The 19,062-nt window shown below is 37.9% G+C and overlaps 1 protein-coding gene across 2 annotated transcripts in view; it reads left to right on the top strand.

Annotated features, from left to right (window-relative positions):
- Window positions 1-19,062, top strand: part of FUT9 (fucosyltransferase 9) — a 96,027-nt gene that overhangs the window by 51,507 nt on the left and 25,458 nt on the right. Inside the window, exon 1 of one of the 2 annotated variants that reach the window (XM_069851173.1) lies at window positions 13,212-13,451. The exons of the other annotated variant lie outside the window; for it this stretch is intronic. The gene's annotated coding sequence lies outside the window, so the exon portion shown is untranslated. Of the gene's footprint in view, window positions 1-13,211; window positions 13,452-19,062 lie in introns of those variants that run through there. 2 annotated transcript variants of the gene reach the window in all.

Genomic DNA, 19,062 nt, shown 5'->3' with positions numbered 1-19,062 from the left:
TTTTAGTAAGTCATTTGAAGACTCAAATGTAATTTCAGAATGGTAGCAGTCAAAAAATCCCAGCCTGTTTATGTATGTTCACAGCTAATGAACTCATACTCAGTCAATGTCCGCCAAGCTGCTAGGATGAACAATGAGAACTGAGGAAGGGTACCTTATCAGAAAAGATCTCCGTTCCCTCAAGGCAGGATAGATCCAATAATGGAACTGGAAGAGAAATGGGAGATTATATGATTCTTATTATCTAGCTTCCATAGATAGTCTTAGGAGTATATGTTTTACTTCAAAATGCAGCCAGTTGCACCAAACAGGCTCTCAGCTACTGAAAACTAGCACAGCTGATTAACAGCCTATAACAGTCCTTCTAAAGTTGCTATTGCCCTGGTTTTAAACTACCAAAGTCCAAATGCTAATCTTCTGTAGACTAACTTGGAAATTCAATCAAGTCACTCCTTTAATCTACAAGCTGGACATCTAGATAGTCATAGGTAAACATACCTGGGAGGAATAATAATTACATGCTACAATGAAAAGTAGACAAGTTGCCTTAGAGGCAAGAAAAAGATACAAAGTAACACAATAATGTCAAGTCAATGCATTTTGAGAGTAAAGTAGAAAAAGTCTCTTAGTCTATGTGAGGCACAAGGAAATGATCTTCCTTGGGAGGTTGTGCAGTACTTGAGTTTAGTTCAGACTTTTCCTTTCCTTATTTGAATCACATTTCTTACAAATGTTCACTCACATAAAACAGTTCTTCTCCCATAAAAAATACATTAGAGAATGTTACTTGGGTTGGAAACCCTAAGCACTGTGAGCTAGGAAATGCCAGAATCGAGGCTGTTTGCCAGTCTTCAGTCTGCCCTCATGTGAATGTACATATTAAATCTTTAATTATATTATTACATGGTATTTTTCCCAAAGGACCTCTGAGTCACTCAGCATAAACATTGAAAAGTGCTCAGTGATTGAGGAAAGTCAAAGATCAGTTATTCACAGAATCACAGAATCACTAGGTTGGAAAAAACCCACTGGATAATCGAGTCCAACCATTCCTATCAAACACTAAACCATGCCACTCAGCACCTCATCCACCCATCTTTTAAATACTTCCAGGGAATGTGACTCAATCACCTCCCTGGGCAGCCTCTGCCAGTGCCCAGTGACCCTTTCCATGAAAAATCTTTTTCTGATGTCCAGCCTGAACCTCCTCTGGTGCAGCTTGAGGCCATTCCCTCTTGTCCTGTCCCCTGTCACTTGGGAGAAGAGGCCAGCTCCCTCCTCTCCACAACTTCCTTTTAGGTAGTTACAGAGAGCAATGAGGTCTCCCCTCAGCCTCCTCTTCTCCAGGCTAAACAATCCCAGCTCCCTCAGCCGCTCCTCCTAGGACTTGTTCTCCAGCCCCTCACCAGCTTCATCACTCTTCTCTGGACTCGCTCCAGCGCCTCAACATCCTTCTTGTGGTGAGGGGCCCAGAACTGAACACAGGATTCGAGGAGTGGTCTCACCAGGGCCAAGTACAGAGGGAGAATCAACTCCCTGGACCTGCTGGTCACACTGTTTCTGATACAAGCCAAGATGCCATTGGCCTTCTTGGCCATCTGGGCACACTGCTGGCTCAGGTTCAGTTGGCTGTCAACCAACACCCCCAGGTCCTTCTTCTCCAGGAAAAGGTTCAAAAGTTACTATTCAAAAGTTACTATTAACATGAAAGACAGATGAAGGCTTTTTGGCCAAAACTGGTACAGGAGAAACAGGTTTTGACTTGACAGAGTTGAATTTCCTGAGGAGTTTTTGGAATATTTTAACACTTAAATTCCAGCAAGCTTCAAAAGTATCAAGCTGTGTGACTTCTATTAATGTCAATAGTAGTTGCAAAACTAAATTCCTTTGCACCACCATGAATTTTACTCCATATTGTATTTGATAATAGAGATTATTACGCACAGTTTGAAGCAAATGGTAAGACAGCCCGGTTGCACAGACAAATTATAAAGTAATTGTCTTTAGTTATATTTAATTGGTAGACAGTAGAGCAGCTGGGGGAAAAAAGAAGTGCTGCAAATTTCAGTGCTGGGAAGATAATGCATGGCAACAGTAGGATAAGTATGTTGTGGTAGTTCCCGTATATGGAGCATAGCTGAAAGATGATTAGGCACAAGAAACCACACTGCTCCCATTCAGCCTCAGACTGCAGTGTTTTTTCTCTGATTATGATTTATTGTCTCACCTTATGAAGATTATTCACCATCTGGAAGAGTCCATAGATCATCAGAACCAGGAGGCAGGATCTAAGAAAAAATGCCAAGTACTTCACTCGCTCCAGAAGAAATCTTGGATAAATCTAAAGCAATCAGTGCCACCACCCAGAAATTTTGACAATATCTTCTGAAGGTGAAAAAGAGGTGAAACAGTGCTTAAAAGTAAACTTCCAAACCCTAAGGCCATGTTATTGGCATTGGCAGAGCTAATACTTCATTTATTCAGATAAAAGATGCTTTTTACAGTTCCTTGTTACTTCGTAAAATTTCAGTCATTTGAACTGGATTTTTCTGTGTTAGGTCTTTCAGTTCATATGCGCTCAACAGTGTAGATGCTAACTTCTCTAAAAGCCTATTTAACCTGAGAATGTGACATGCCAGACCTGTGCAGATAGAAAAGGACTTTCCCTACAGGTTTTCTCCCAAATTCTACAGGTTACTCTGTCCTCTAACAGAAAAGACTGTCTCTCTTACACATAATATTCTCCAAGCGAATAAACAAGTTGAAAGCTGAATGGAATAAAAAAAGAGGCAAGATTAATTCACCTGAGATTATTATAGTAGTTTTCTAAACTGGAGATTTCTTGGAAGTTTCTAAGTAATTAGATTCTATGCCAGCCAACAAAGCTCATTTCTGTATTTCTGTTTCTAAATATTCACCAGTTTAATCTCCACCATAGATAGGCCTGGTCAATTGATTCATGGGTGCCTGACATAAAGTCCGACTACTCTCCTTTGTATCTACAAAGCAAAGCTCCCAAATTAGAAAATCAGTTTTAAAGACATTGACTTTTCCACCTAGCAAACTGGTATGAAAGGAATTCACAAAGTGAATTATTTTTATCATAAATAAAAAGAAGAAAAGTCTTCTGAGATGAGACAGTCATGTAAGATTCCTGGAAGTGTTTTAAAATATAAGGCACAAAAGTCTCATTGGGTTGCCTGTACTTTCGGAAGCTGTTAGGTGGAAACAAGGAAACTTTTTCACTGTGCATTACTCCATTACTTTTTTTATGTCTGGTTATGGAGCTATTTCAAGGCTTTGAAAAATAGCTATGTTATGCTCTAAATTGAAATAGCTGGCCAATCTTTGCATTGTGCAATTCGTAGGCACTTAATCTGGGGGAAAACTATTTTGTTTCTGTCTTTCCAATTTCATTCTAAGATTTCTTATGCTTGTGTCTTTAAATAAGTTTTCTTTATTGCTACCTGACTTGTTGGTTTGGGTTTATTTTGCCTGCAAAAATTTTGACCTGCTTTACTTATTCTGTGGGATTTTTCTGCCAAAACTAGTAACACAGCAAAAACTTTTTTAATAGATCACTAAATAAATATGAATTTGAACTACAAATTTGACTATATGCAGAAGGATATAAAACAGGCTATTTAACAAAATCAACTACAGAAACAGATTGTTGAAATAGAAGAGGATTTTGACCTAGGCATGTCATAGTATTATTGTTTGAAATATAAAGCAGATAAGCTTTGATCCTGCAAAGGTGTGTTCAGAGGCTTATCTTGACATACTAAAATCAATGGGCCTCTGTGCAATGCCAAATGGCAAGCGGGTGCACACACCTCCCTAGTACTGCAGCCCGAATGTGCCTATTATTAAAGCTTCATGTGAAAGGCCACAGTGTCACTTTTTAACAAGTTTTAGAGAAAGCAGTGGAAATCACATGTTAATCTGAAGTCCATGTAATTCTCAGCGCATTTTATTTGTTAAAGATAAAGAAAAAAAAAGTTTGAAATCACAAAAAAGGATTATGGTAGTTAAGAGACCATCACCCTTCCTTCTGTCCTTCCACATAAGACGTGTTCACCAGAACATGGCTTTTGACCTTTTTGATAAATTTTCATTCCATAGAAATTAATGCAAAAATATTTTAATTCAGGCAAACTGTTTACTACTGTGTGATCTGGATCACTGAGAAAAATTAACATCTCTGCTTTCAGAAAAAGAGAGTTTTCTTATAAAGAACTATGGTTGTCATAGTCTTCATTCATTTTTCTTCACTCTGAGAGTGGTGACGCACTGGCCCAGGTCGTGCATGGAAGCTGTGGCTGCCCCATCCTTGGGCGTGTTCAAGGCCAGGCTGGATGGGGTCTTGGGCAGCCTGAACAAGTGCAAGGTGTCCCTGCCCATGTCAGATGGGTTGAAACTGGATGATCCTTAAGGTCCCTTCCAACCCAAACTATTCTATGATTCTATGATTCTGATCATCTCTGAAGTTGCCTGAATCCATCTGATCAATTCTCATTAGCTTAAAAGTAATAGATAGGATGGGTTTAGTAGCAAAGCCAAATAATTTTATCATTCATGTCTGTGTGAAAATACACATTGGTGTGAGTGAAATTAGACTTTGGGGTTTGTTTTGGTTTTGGCATTGTTTTCTTAACTTCTGGCAAAAGATATTAGATGATAATATTTGTTTATGAAGATAGAGACTGGATTGGTAAGACTACAAAAGGTCCAAACCAGTATTTCATGCAACCACAGAACACTTTAGGTTATTAATTTGCAGCTTAGTAGTTTATCATGAATACTGAAGATTTAAAACATATAAACTAAGATAATTTTTTAAAAATTATTTCATTCCTTCATTTAAAACTAAACATGCTGTCTCTGAAAAGTTTGGCACACACAGAGCAGTGCTGCTTATAGGTAGAATTGCAAAGCACAGTCACAGAGATCTTTACTACTAGTTCTTGTAACTGTTGCCTTTGTGCTTTCGTAATTTTAAAAGTGAATTTATATTATTTACAAACAAACAATTTTTCTTTAATGTTAATTTTGGGGTTTTTTTTCTCATTATTCCCTTTCCCATCCTCTACTTCCAGGTTATAGTGAAATACCAATGTACTTCTTTTCCTAAAAGATTAAGGAACACTTTGGTTTTTTAGGTTTTTTTTAGTTATAGACAATCTCACTTACCCATTCCATTCATGTATTTGAATCTGGATTCTCCTATAGAGCAATACTGTCTTCATTGGTAGTGCAATATTGTCAGGTAGGAAAAGGATTCTTTGTCAGTTTTCATAGTGGTAGAATAGTCAAATTCTTGTGCATATACAAAGAAAAAGATGTTACTTGCAATGCAACTATTTTGTTTGGATAAATGCTGAAGACTGCATTAGTTATTTCATTCTTTTGGTGGCATAAATCACTTCTATTGCAAGGATACTTTAACAGAAAAACAAAGTGAGCTGGTTGGAACTCCCCAATTTGCAACATTAAGAGCATTTCACTTGAGAGAAAAGTTACATACAAATGGATTTAAACATTTTATAATTCTTTGCAAAACAAATATCTTCTGCATATAAAATCTGTGCTACATCATTTAATCTTCTTAAGTGGATGAGAAAAAAGTGCAGCAAAAAGTCACTTATTTTGTGCTAATACTGCCAACTCATGCGTGCCACATGTCCCTGCAAACCGTGAGCAGGGAATGGCTGTGAGGTATATAGTTTGCCCTAATACATAGAAATGAAAATTCTAGGGACAACACAGGTCAGGCTTGTAGTGTGCAGTACTGCAGAAATTTAGCAGAAATACTATGTTGCTATATATCCCCAAGATGAGAGTTTCCAAATTCTAAAACAATGTTTTCTATAAATCTCAGCCTGTCTTCAGTGTATGTGTAGAGTAGTCTTTCTCTCTAAGGTCCTGGAGCCTTGGGTAGTTGCCAGCCTGTTAGTAAATAACCAGATCGTGCAATACTTATATAAAAAAAAATCTGCTGTTGATTTTTATTAAGCCTATTCTGTTACCTGTCAAATTTACCTACGTGTAGCTGCAGTCTCTTCAAAGGACGCAGGATACAAACACTTGTGCTGGCGTCAATATTCTTATAAGCCATCATTTGGGAACTAATCATGAATTCTTCATTCAAGTAGAACTTCTGGAAGGAAACTACATATTTTTTAACAAATCATATAGACAAGCTACAATGAAAATGTCCATATTACAGCTGTGTAAGCTGGTGCTCATTTTGTTTATATGAAGATGCCAAAAATTTTAGTACTTATATGTAGGCTTGAAGAAAGATGTGCATGTGTCTTAGTTTCACAGAGTGATTCTAGTGATTCATTTATGCACAATATTTGGCTTACTTTGCAAACAATTAAAATTATTCTGTGTTTTGAAGTCAATTAAGAAATAATTGTTTAATCAGGTTTTTTCATGAGCTGGGTAGATCTACATCATAACTAGTTGAATAGAGAATCAGAGAATCAGAGAATCACCAGGTTGGAAGAGACCCACTGGATCATCAACTCCAACCATTCCTATCAAATACTAAACCATGCCCTTCAGCGTCTCGTTCACCCATGAGGATATGAAAGATCATAAGAAGAAATATATTGCAGACTAAAAGAAACAGCAAAAAGGTCATTTCTAGGCTGAAAAAAAGGAGGGAAAAACAGTAGTATCAAAATAAATTTGGACAAAGAAGAAGAAAACTGCCCAGTAAAAAGTCGAATTAAGATAAGCAGCAGATAATAAATGCAAAGGAATGCCATTTCAGATAATAATGTAAAGGAATTTATTTGATCTTTTAAAAGTAATAGGGAAGATCTTGTGGTGGAAATGGTGCTTTCAGTTTTCTAATGGAAAATGTGAGTTGGCTGTCAATCAGCTTAAGCATGCTGAAAGAGAAACTACCTGAGGCTGAAGTTCCAAATGTATGCAAGATGCAGGGCTTTCAGTCTAAGGTTTTAAACTGATTCTGTGTGTTTCACATTCTTGTCTGACAAGCTATGACAGGGCATAAAAAAAGAAAAGTTATCTCATGATCTTTCTACAATGATTTACTGTTGGTTGGTTTGGACGTTCTTCTGAGGCTACTCATTACAACTGAGGGTTGTGCTCAAGCAGTTGTTTGTCTTTTCCGTTGCAGGAAACAAAGTTCAGTCAACATCCAATTTGGTAGCCAAGTACAGTAGCTACACTTCAGGGACTGTATTCTAGTTTAAGAGACGTGACTACCTATAAGTAGACGCCTACTTGTGACAGAAATGGTGTTGTAGATTTGGCCTCCTCTGGGCTGGTTTAAGCTTCGAAGTGCTTCACCTGCTGATGGGTGCAAATTCCTGTTGGAGACTTCCGGATGTCTCGTTCATTCAAGGGAACAAGGACATCTGAATTAATATTGCAAACCCCACTCCAAGTGCTCCACTTCTCAGCAGCACAGTGCAATTTTCAATGCAAAGTTACACTTGGCTCCAAGTGTGTAAGTTTTAAGCATTGCACCATTAAATTGTAGTTGCCTGAACCCTTTTCTAGTTCTTAGGACAAGTGACATTGAGCACCATATTCTGTCATTCTCCAGTTTTCCCTTTCATTAGAAAAAAATATTGCCACAAGAGTTGGATTATAGTTAATATACTGCAGAAAGAAAAAGCATAGTTCTACTGAGAAGAACCAGAAAATTTAACCACACTGCTGCCTGCAGAAATGCATAGAAGATGTATATGAGTTCAGAGCAAAAGATATTAGGCTTAATTCCTGTGCAGGATTTATTTCAAAAAGTGTTTAAGATGATTTCACCTCAGAGATTAATGTTTAAAGTGAAGAGAAGTGACTAGTTGCAGGATGGAAAGCTGATTTGTGAAATGTAATCTGGGATGGGAACTCAGTTTGGGGAAAGATTGTAGTATGCTAGGGTAATTTTAGGACGATTTTGCATTTAGATAATGCACCTGTGATTTGATGGAGAAAACTGAATGAAAAAACTGATGGGAAAATGGGTAAGGAAATGATATAACTCAGGAGCAGTGCAATTATTGAGACATAATTCATACAAACACCATCTCTGGCACGGGCAATACTTTCCTTTTAACTTCTACTTGTTGGGTATAAATACTTGTGATAAAGCTTCCTCCTCACCTATGCTCAAAGAGGACATATCCTGTAGAGAAAGTCCCTTCATTAAAGGTGAGGTCAAGATGAGAGCACCTTCATTGGGGTGGCCACACAGTAGAAGGGAAAAGAGAAGACAGTGCTGGCCTCCATGGCAGCCAAAACAGTATCTTCGCAAGTTCTAATACCTGAGGCTATATGCAAAGTTAATTTTCTACTCAAAAAGCACTTGACTAATAAATAATGCAATTAGATTTATAAAAATAGCATCATTCAGGGGATGCAGCAACCACTGAGGAAAGACAAATCAATCTTTGGAGAATTAAGACCATACTGGGAAATATTTGCTAAATAGAACAATACTAAAGTCCTCTGGAAATACAAGGAATAAAGTCAGGACCAGTGGCGAAAACATTTACTTAGTGTGTGGCCACAGCAATTTCTCTTACCCAGGTGGCCCACATCTTCTCACCATTAGACCAGATTTCCATGAGGCAGCACTTGCAGAGTGTTCAGACAATCCAAATAGTATAAAAAACAGTGACCTATTAACTTTCTACAGGAATTTTTCAGTTCCTCCTTTTCCATTGCCTTTGTTGGCATATTAAGGCCATCTACAACCACTTGTTCCTCCAAAACAGTTTACACTGTGTTTTCCTGCTATTGCTGCTAAAACCCTTATCTGCTCTTTTGGGTTTTTAATCAGTCTCTTCACTGCACACTTCCGCTCATATAAAATACAGCTGCCAAAATAGTCATGTTAGTTATTACAGCAGGCTTGCCTCTGTTGTGAAGCTCTATCTCCTTGTCCTGTTTCACATCAAAGTCAGCCTTTGTGGTTTTGCTATTGTGTATCACCTTGGAACACATCCATCCTAATTCACCTTGGTGCTACTGTGGCAAACATCTTTCAAGTTCATTCTAGGTAGCTCTTAATGTTGCAAAAGATTCCTAAAGTTGATCTTCCCTTTAACATTTAAAGACATACTATTTGGAATGAAAACTAAAAAAAAATGTTTAAAAGTTAAAAAAAAGAAAAAAAGAGTACTCTGATATGAATTCACTAGCAAGCAAGATGGCTAATATAAGTCTATTTTAAGCTTTCTAAAGCAATTTGGACATGCATGCTTAAATACATGATCTTATTTCCGCTATCTTTGTCTTTATTCTTTCTTCTTATCTTTTGCAGCAATCATTTGTTGCATCTTGGCTCAGTCAAAATGCTCCCTGTGATGAGTTTTTTTGCGTGTGAATGTTCATAATGCAAATAGAATAAATTTCTTTTCTGATGGGGTTATCCAGGAACCTACCAAAAGATAAATTATTTCTATAATATTTTAGAAACAGAAACTAGGTGGTATGTCAGCCAGCCAAACCCATACAGGAGAGGAGAGGGCTTTGTGCTCATGCAAAGTCTGAGCCACGCTCATGACCCAAATCAACTCACTTATGGAGTAGGCTGTCTTCATCATCTGTTGCATAAGAAGACAACACTGAACTGATAGCATTTATAATAAAATATATAGTACCCAAAAATTATTTGAAGTTTCCAGGTGATCTAAATCTTCTCTGTGTAGTATTAGGGAGAAAAAAAAAAGGTGACAATATTTGTGGTGATATATAATAGCATAGATCAGAGCTATCAGTAAATGTCAACTTTCATTTGCAGTCTTAACCACACTCTTTTCCACGTATGTTTTATAGTACAACCACTATTTACATGCATTTTAGTATTTATCAGATAATGTAATGCCTTCTAATATTTTTTCTCTGTATATTAGCTAGCATTTTCAGGAAAAAAACCAACCACAAAAAGCAAAAAAAAACACAAAAGAAGTCTTTAAAACAGCAACAAAAGATCTTAAAAGCCCAGTCTGAAAACCCGGTTTCACAGATGGAGCTGAAGAAACTTATCTTTAATTACTCCATTTTTGATCTCTGAGCATCGAGCTTGCTGGTCCAGTCCCCAGTCTCACATTTGCAGTAAGAAAGTCAAAAACATCTGAAAAAATATGTAAGTTAAGCAACCTGACCTTGACTCTGTACTATGTACATTGTACTAGAGATATCTTCGTAAACAGTTGTTTCAGCTGAGTTAATAAGCACAATTCCTAGATGAGATCAGACTGAGAGCTCATGAGAATGTGACCGGGACCTGATGCCATATGAGATGGAGCAATAGAGAACAAAAGACACACACTCACTTTTTCATTTCCCTGAGGGTGTATGCAGAGACACTGTGAGAAAAGTCCCTTGGAGGAGAGGGGGCAGCCAGCAAGCTTAGCGAATTGAAAGGTTTTGTACTGCTATCTATTTTCATTATTTCCTGTAAGAAACTGCTTGGGGTATCCAGGAGAGTAACTCACTGGGAAATCTCACTGTAGCAAGTAGCTGTTAATTTCATTTTAAGTTAGTATACTTTCCCAGAGTACAATTTGGCCTTTTAAGTACATATCTAATAAATGCTCTAACCCAAGTTTTTTTCAACTGCTTAAAGATAAGAACATGCAGCATGACGGTTATCTCCTGGATCTGTCCTCCAAAACGTGCTGTGTATTTGGCACAGGGTTAACTGTATCCTTAGCAGACCAAACAGTTCAAACACAAGCTATAACACTCAGTTGAAATCCTTGCCCTACACAGTAGCAAGCTGTGAATATTCAAAAAGCTTTGACCTCCTCAGTGTTGAAGAAGAACTTGGTATAATCCAGAGGAAACCAGAGGCTAATCAAGAACTATACTGTGGCATTTTCTGAGATAGTCAATGGCAGTCAACCAAGTGAAATATTTTAATGCGTATGAAGCATTAAAAAATCAACTTTTTTTAACATTGCAAATTTCACCAAAGAAGAAACTCTTTTGTTTAAATTTTAAAAGACCTAAACTATGACTGAAATATATAATGGTTCAAAATGGCTAGAAAAGGGGGAAAAAATGTTATGAGTCTACATAATAAAACACCTAATATTTCTCATGTTTGGTTGTTTTTCCTGGAGTTTGGATCAAAGAGGTGTGAAAAACACATGGGAGAGTTGGACAGAAGGACATGCAAAAAAGGGCTAAACATGTTGTGCCTTTTTAGTATTCTAATTGCATGTTTTCCTTCTGTTGCTTCAAATCACATCTGACACTTACTTAATTAGATTAATCTGATAGATTGCAAGTGTATATCCAGGGCTGTAAATGTAATTGATGTGTTAAAAATATAATCATACTGGTCTGAGGTACAAGCATCTTGTCCTACTAAGGGCATCCCCAATTTTTTGACCTGTAAGACAAAAATAATGGTTCGGGTTTTTTTTACTTTACATCCTTAGTTTACTCAATACATTTGGGCTTTGTCTGTTACGCAGTTCAGATCTGTCATTTTCACTTGTCATGGTCAGTGGGTGCAATGTCCAAAGCTGTCATTCAATAGTATGCAATCATAATTTTTTCCTCGCTATGTTATTTTTTGTGAATTTAAGAAGGCTCACAGTGACGAATGTTTAATTCGCTTTGAGCTTGATAAAAGAGATTATGATTCTATCCTGAAAGACATTGGTTATCTTCATAACAGTAAGACTTATTTATAGGTTTGGATGTTACTAATACCGTTTTAGATGACAAAAATGAAATTATCATTTTAACCAAGTAAGTAAATAGTAATCTTTGATCCCTACTTTCCTAAATTTTTTATTCTAACATTTTCTTTATCTCACCACTTTCATAAACTGTATTTGGATCTGTGTTTATCGTGGACAGATTTTATTTTCTGGGATTTTTTTCACTTCATGTTTGCAATAGCCTGTTTTCATGATGGAATTTAGATTCTGGGTTGGTGTTGGCAGTTGATTTATAAAGAGCTCCTTGTAATCTGCAACATCCTAGCTGGTGACACTGTCATTTAAATCCTTAATGTGAAAGAAGGTAGAGAACGCTTGTATATGCAGAAGGCATATATACATTCCCCTGCATCCTTTTTACACCAGTTCAGATTAATCAGTCCAATTTAAGTCCGTAGATAAGCTTTAGAACATTTCTGACGTCATCGCATTTCATACATACCACACATGACAATACATCTATGCAGATTAAACATACATAGGAAAGCGTCCTAATCCACTAATTTTATTTTTTGTTACATGTTTTGTATGATAACACTAGATTTTTTGCTAAGGAAAATGCTTTTTCTAATGATATTAGTCTTTTCTGCATGAACGTGTATATTCTTTTTTCTCTTTACTGGACAAAAAGATCTTCACCCCAGAGTGAATTGTTTGAATTGTCATCATCACATCTGGGATATTGTTCTCAAGAAGTTCATATTGTCCTCCTTTTACTCCTTTTTTACATTTTATAACTAGCAGGACTTTCATTTGCTCATCAAGATCAAAAAAATATAAGCTTCCCAGGGCAGCTGGGGGTATTAATGTTTGTTTATAGCAAGGGCTATAAATCTAGGGCTACTCAGAAACAAAGATAATGCTGTCAGGAGAGATTCAAGCCAGAGGTGGAAGATCTTTCCTATATGGCAATTTTATGTGTTAGGGTATTTAAAATTAAGTGTGTGAATATTGCCACACTCAGAGTTCACTGAAAGTGAGGAAATAAGTAAAGTGATTTAGACAGTTTAGTCAAGCCTCAGGAACCCATTCAGATTGCTTCTTTCAGAAACCATAATCTTTGCTTATAACACCATTGCAAGATCATAGGCTAATTAATTACTATCACCCCAGGGTTAAAAATCACAGTGGACGTTCTCCCAAGGCTCATGCAATTAATCTTCCTTTCACAGGGGACCTCTTTGTTCACGAAGACATGAATCAAAAGTATTCGTAAAAACTTCATATTAAGCTATGAGATTGATATGCTCCCTTTTCAGTGGCATCATCCTGAAATATAAGAACAGCGTAGACAAATTCATTGCATTTCTCTGTTGTCTATTCTAAACTTGTGCCTTACTAGGAAAGAACGGAATTTTACTTTCTCTTTTTTTTTCTCCAAAATGTTTGCTCTTTGCTCTTCAAGCTGTGCCTGAGCTCTACAGTTAAAATCACTTTTCCTTGCATATTTGTAGAGAGATACCACAACTGAGCTATGAGCTATGAGCTTTGCTTCGTACCCTGACTGTGATCGGGAGCAAACATTGGTATGCAGGACCCATCTTAGGATACAGCCACAAGGATAGAAATCATCTATTCAACACCTCATTCCTTTGAATACCAGAAAGGATACATGCCACCTTCTTCTAGTTTATGTTGACAGTTAAATCAGATGGGAAGTTCAACTCACTCAGCTGCATCAGATATTTAAAGAAGTTGAAGAACTTTGTCAACACATCCCCATTCAAAGTAATAATTCATGTAGTACTGCCAATAGCAACAAAAAAATGCTTTATTTAAGAAGAGTATTTGCCTCTGGATACTGAAAATACCTAGAGGATTTTTTTAAAGATATTTGTTAGCAATTATTTGTTGATTCAAAATGGCAGTACTTGTACATCATGAATATTACCCTGTAATTTCTCTGAACAGTTTATCAGCACCCATTACAGAGCATTTGGCACACCTCTGGGGCGTATATGCAGCATTTTTCTTTTAACTACTGCTTGAGAGGTCTGCTGCATATACTAGCTGAGACAGCCAGGTTCAGCCACTGAGCAGGCCGGATCTGTGCTTCAGGAGCCCATCGCGTTCAAAACAAATCTTGTCTGTTACCTGTGAACATACTTTTCAGCTCTGACCAGAAGCAGAAAGCATTCTCGGTTTTTTTCAGTCTCCAGGACCTGCATATTAAGTCAAGGTGCTCTGTATTGGTTTAAGATTTTTAAAACCATGAGGCTGTGGTAATAGACATTATCTGGAAGATACCCTTTATTTATTCTTCTGTAGGACTAGCAGGTGAGAGAGATGAAGGTAGACTTGCACATCATTGTTCCCTGCTATTTCTGAGAGTACTCTGAGCATTAATTAGATTTAAGAGCCAAGAAAAGGACTTTACATTTGTTGATCAATACTTTTCAGGCAGGATTGTTGCCATATGCAGTACTATAAAGGTGAAAATTTTTGTACAGTAAAATAGCCAGGCTATAATCTCAGAGGTTTTTAATAGCAAAATTATGTTAATCATTCATCATACTCTTCAATTCTATCTCTGTTCTATCTGAAGATATGAATATTAAATAATTAATCCCCACAACCTCTCAGCAAGTTAACTCATTATTTCCTTTTTAGATAAACTGTGGAAGAAAATAATTAAATACGTTGGTTAAGGTCACACAGTAAGTCTACTGAAGATGTGAACATGGAATCAACGTCTCCTGATTCCAAGTTTGGTTCTTTAGACACAGAACAGTATTTTTCAGCTATATATCTCACTCACGATACATCTTCTGTATAGTATAATTCAGAAATATATTTAAGTAGTCAAGTAAATTACCTTCTGTCTTTTGAAAACTATTTACTGATTTTAATTTTAAATACATTCAAGCATTTTTTTCATAGGATTATGATGGCAAAAAATCTAAACACAAATCTGAACATAATCACACTGTTTCTTGATGTTTTCGTGGTATAAACAGCTGATAACACCCACAGCAACTATATTAAGAGAAAGATTAGCAAATATGGGGGTTTAATTGCATTCTGTTTTCAAACAGATCAAAGCCCTAAAAGATTAGCATTTATATCCTCCTTCTTCTTTATTTCTTCTCCATGACATTTTAAGCAAACCTGTTCTTATGAAAATTAAGGCACTGTTTGAGCCAACAAAACCTGCATTTTTCTAGAGAAATGGCGGAGTAGTTTTTAAAATCATCTTATATAATGATTTCTAGAATCTCACTTTCAAAGGCAAATACAAGCAATGGAGAGGGCAAAATGTGAATGTATGAATATTAATCATTGGACAATACCCAGAAACTTTAAAAATCCCCCTGGCACATTAGCTGAATTTTTAGGCTACCCATGTCTGGAGACCTGTGCATCTAAGTTTTTAGTCAATGAAGTCTTCAACATAGAAGTCCACATATTGGCTCCTAAACTCTGAGGAAACCATGCAGCTTTCTACTGTGACTGAGCTGTGGCGCATTCTATTACCCTACTAGGAACCTCAAATCAATGCGGGTTCTCCCTGTGCTACCTGCTTACTCACACCCTGCTGGCATTTTTTAAGCATGCCTGAGCATCACATGAGTCAGTGTGGAGAGAGAAGCATTTACTTGATATGTAGCTGGAAGCCCTCAACTACAATGTCACAAGGAGTGGTTAAAATATGTTTTCTATAAAGTTTTAAAGCAGAGATTTACACTTTTTGCAGGGTCTCACATGAAGCTGCTGTATTCTGGGGTGCATCACAGATGGAGGTGTTGCATCAACAGCCACAGCGTTTTGGTCATGTTCAAGTTCTGCTGCAATATTCATGTATGTAAGTTTCACTTGGGATGCAGAAAGACTTGTATTTCAAATGCCTCCTTTCAGCTTAGTCTTTAGTCATTTGTCCTAGAAGACAGGAAAAGAAATCAAACACAGAAGGGATTTGGATTTGACTCTCCTGTCTTCCAGAACAGTGTTACAGACAGCTGCTCTTTATATCTCCAACCTGCCAACCCAGAAAGGGCTGACCTTGCTTCATCCGCTTGACTTCAAAAGAGGATTGATGACTCTACATCCCAAGGGGAAATAAGAAATAAGCATCTACTCTCCCTCCCAGACAGCTATTTTATGATGAGCTGAATTACTTACTGAGATGTCTCTCTCTCTCCTTTAATATGAGAACTAGTATATGCAACAAGCTTAGAACAGACACTTAACTTTTAGGAGACCAATGTCTCTATTAAAATGCCTAGGTTAGTTTTGAAAGTAGCGATGCTTCGAAAACAGCAATGGATTTCTTTAGCATAGGGATGACAGGTGCTTTTGAAAAGTAAGCCCTTAGCATTTCTGCAAATAGGACACTAATGTATTTTACTGAGCTTACTCTTTTAATTCAGCATTTTGCAGAATTGTGCTACATATTCTGCTAGCTAAATTCTGTATTTTTATCATACGGGAAAGGATTATATGAGAAAGCCAAGATGTATAGCCATATGTTAAATTATACCTGCTCTTAAAACCATTAGTATGCATTAAATTAAACACTTTAATGGGACCGTCATTATGAGATGCAAATAGTAAGAAATAATAATTCTTCTGTGTAGAGAAGTTCCTTTAAAATTCCTTATGTTTATTCAATTTCTAGTGTAACATTGAGTGATTTGCTTATACTCTGTGTAAAACAGTTACAAAATGCTATTCAAAACACTTATAAGATACTCTGTAAGAAGATTTAAAGAGCTATTTTTATGCATAAGTGTCTGCAGAAAGGAATGGAGGCACTTGCTGACCCTTTCTGAGAGGCATGGAGGCACCCATTTGCCAATCTGACCCACTCTTCATAGAGTTGTGCTGCCTACCAGGGGCTCATATCAGGATTGTCTCCAAGAGGCTACCAAACCTAGTGCAACCCATTGACTTCTTTCTGCTGCCATTGTTTCACATGGGCACAGGTGATATAACCAGGAGCAGTCTGACAGGTATCAAGAGGGATTACAGAGCCCTGGAAACAGCATAAGGGCCTCTGGAGCTAAGGTGATTTTTTCAGTCTTCCTGGTCAAAGGGATGGAGTATGAAAGGGCCGATCAAGTCTGGCAAATCAACAAATAGCTACAGTCCTTGTACCGCAGCTAGGGATTTGGCTACTTAGTCCATGGGACTCGCTTTGAGAGACTTGGTCTACTAGGAGCAGATGGAGTTCATCTGAAAGAGAAGGGGAAGAACTTCCCTGGTCATAGTCTTGCCAAGCTGGTGAAAAGGGCTGTAAACTAAAGTTGCCAAGTGAGGGGAACCTCAATCCATCCCACTCCTACCAGTTTGATACCAGTGCCAGCAATAGATGCCTGGGCCCTGGAGAAAGAACACAGGTCAGCAGGAGAGACCCTGAAGAGCAGCACAAAGGATTTCCAGGCAGTAAGTCAGCTTCACTGGGGGCCAGATTTAAGTGTCTATGTAAAGACAATTAGCTTGGGAAATAAACAAGAGGAGTTAGAGCTGTGCACACACTTGCAGGGTTATGATCTCACTGGCATTACAGAGACATGGTGAGGTGGATCCTGTGACTGCAGTGTTGGGATGGAGGGATAAAGGCAACAGGCAAGGGAGATGGGAGTGGGTGTGTTGCCCTCCATCTCAGTGACCAACATGGAGTTCCACCTGGAAATGGATGAAGAGCCTACCAAGAGCCTGTGGGTCAGGATTAAAAGGAGGGCAGGGACAGGTGCCATTATACTGGGGGTCTGCTACAGGCCACCCAAACAGGCAGAGCAAGCGGATGAGGTGCTCTATAGACCTGCAGCCTTGCATTTACAAGCCCTGGTCCTCATGGGAGACTTCAGCCACCTTGATAGCTGTTGGAGGGACAACACAGCAGACAACAAGCAATCCAGGAGGTTCCTGGAATACATTGATGATAACTCTTCCTTCTCAAAGTCATAGAAGAGCCAATGAGGAGAGGTGCTATGCTGCACCTTGATTCTCACAAATAAGGAAGGGCTTGTGAGAAAGGTGATGCTTAAGGGAAACCTTATAGTAGTTTTCTAGTACTTAAAGGGGACAGGCTCCTTATCAGGGAGTGTAGTGATACAATAAGGGCTAACAGCTTTAAGCCCAGAGAGGCTGTGGAATCTCTTTCTCCAGGATTCTCAAAACCCACCCTAACATGTTCTTCTGCAACCTGATATAGGTGAACCTGCTTTAGCAGAGGGAGTTGAACTAGATGATCTCCAGAGTTCCCTTCCAAACCCTACCATCCTGTGATTCTGTGATTGTGAGTTTACAAAGAGCATAATCTTACAGATTTGCAATGGACATTTTCTAAGTTACGATACAGAAAAATGGATTATAATTTTTATGTCATAAAAGAATGGCTTGGATTTGGAAGAGTTCGAGGAAATAATCCAAAGTAGCTGAGAAAAGAGAGCTAAGGAAGGAAGTAGGGGTAACTTTTGCCTTGGGGATAGTAGAGCCCATCAGAGTGGGAAACTTGATAACCTTTTCCAAAATAGTTTTTTTGTTATTGTGTCTTAATTGCAAAATCCCACAATGGCACAATACAAAAGCAACAGGAGTTAACAAGGGACAGGTCTCCATAAGTACATTTCTGTGCTTTTTAACTAATGTGTATGTGCCACAGTCTAGTTTTTTTTCTCGGCATCTTTTTTTTCAGATCCATGTCAGCTAAAAAGCAGTTGAAACATCACTGAAAGTAATGAACAGATCATAGAATCATAGAATAGTTGCATTGGAAGGGACCTTAAAGATCATCTAGTTCCAAATCCCCTGCCACGGGCAGGGACATCCCATTAGATCAGGTTACCCAAGGCCCCATCCAACCTGGCCTTAAACATCTCTGGGATGGGGCATCCACAGCTTCCCTTGGCAACCTGTTCCAGTCTCTCACCACTCTCATGGTGAAGAAATTCTTCCTAATGTCTGGATGAACAGAGACAGATTGTCTCGAAACATATGATATACAAAGGGAGAGGAAATGCAAAAATTATAGGTGTAAAGGTATCATCTCAGACTGTATTTACCTACTCTGTTCTTCCTATGCATCCATCAGTTCCATCTTTCTCTTCTTTATATCATCTCAAAACTAAGAACAGCCTATTCCAGGCATTCAAGTCATACTAGAATAGAGGTTGTGTTTTACTAACCTCAAAAGGTTGGTGTCTGTCAAAGGAAGTGGATGGCAATCTTTCAGATGGCAAAGTCTTTACACACAAGTGCTGTGCATTGCAGGATTACCTGTACATGCCTTCTGTGAGCAAAGTTCTGACCTCGTTGCCCTTCTACATAAATTAATAAAAATGGTAACTACGATTCATACGGACTGCCATAATGGCTATGTTGTAGATAAGTATAAGAT

Source organism: Phaenicophaeus curvirostris, chromosome 2, assembly GCF_032191515.1.
Source record: "Phaenicophaeus curvirostris isolate KB17595 chromosome 2, BPBGC_Pcur_1.0, whole genome shotgun sequence".
NCBI lineage: Eukaryota > Metazoa > Chordata > Aves > Cuculiformes > Cuculidae > Phaenicophaeus > Phaenicophaeus curvirostris.
This window is presented reverse-complemented; position numbering and strand designations above follow the sequence as displayed.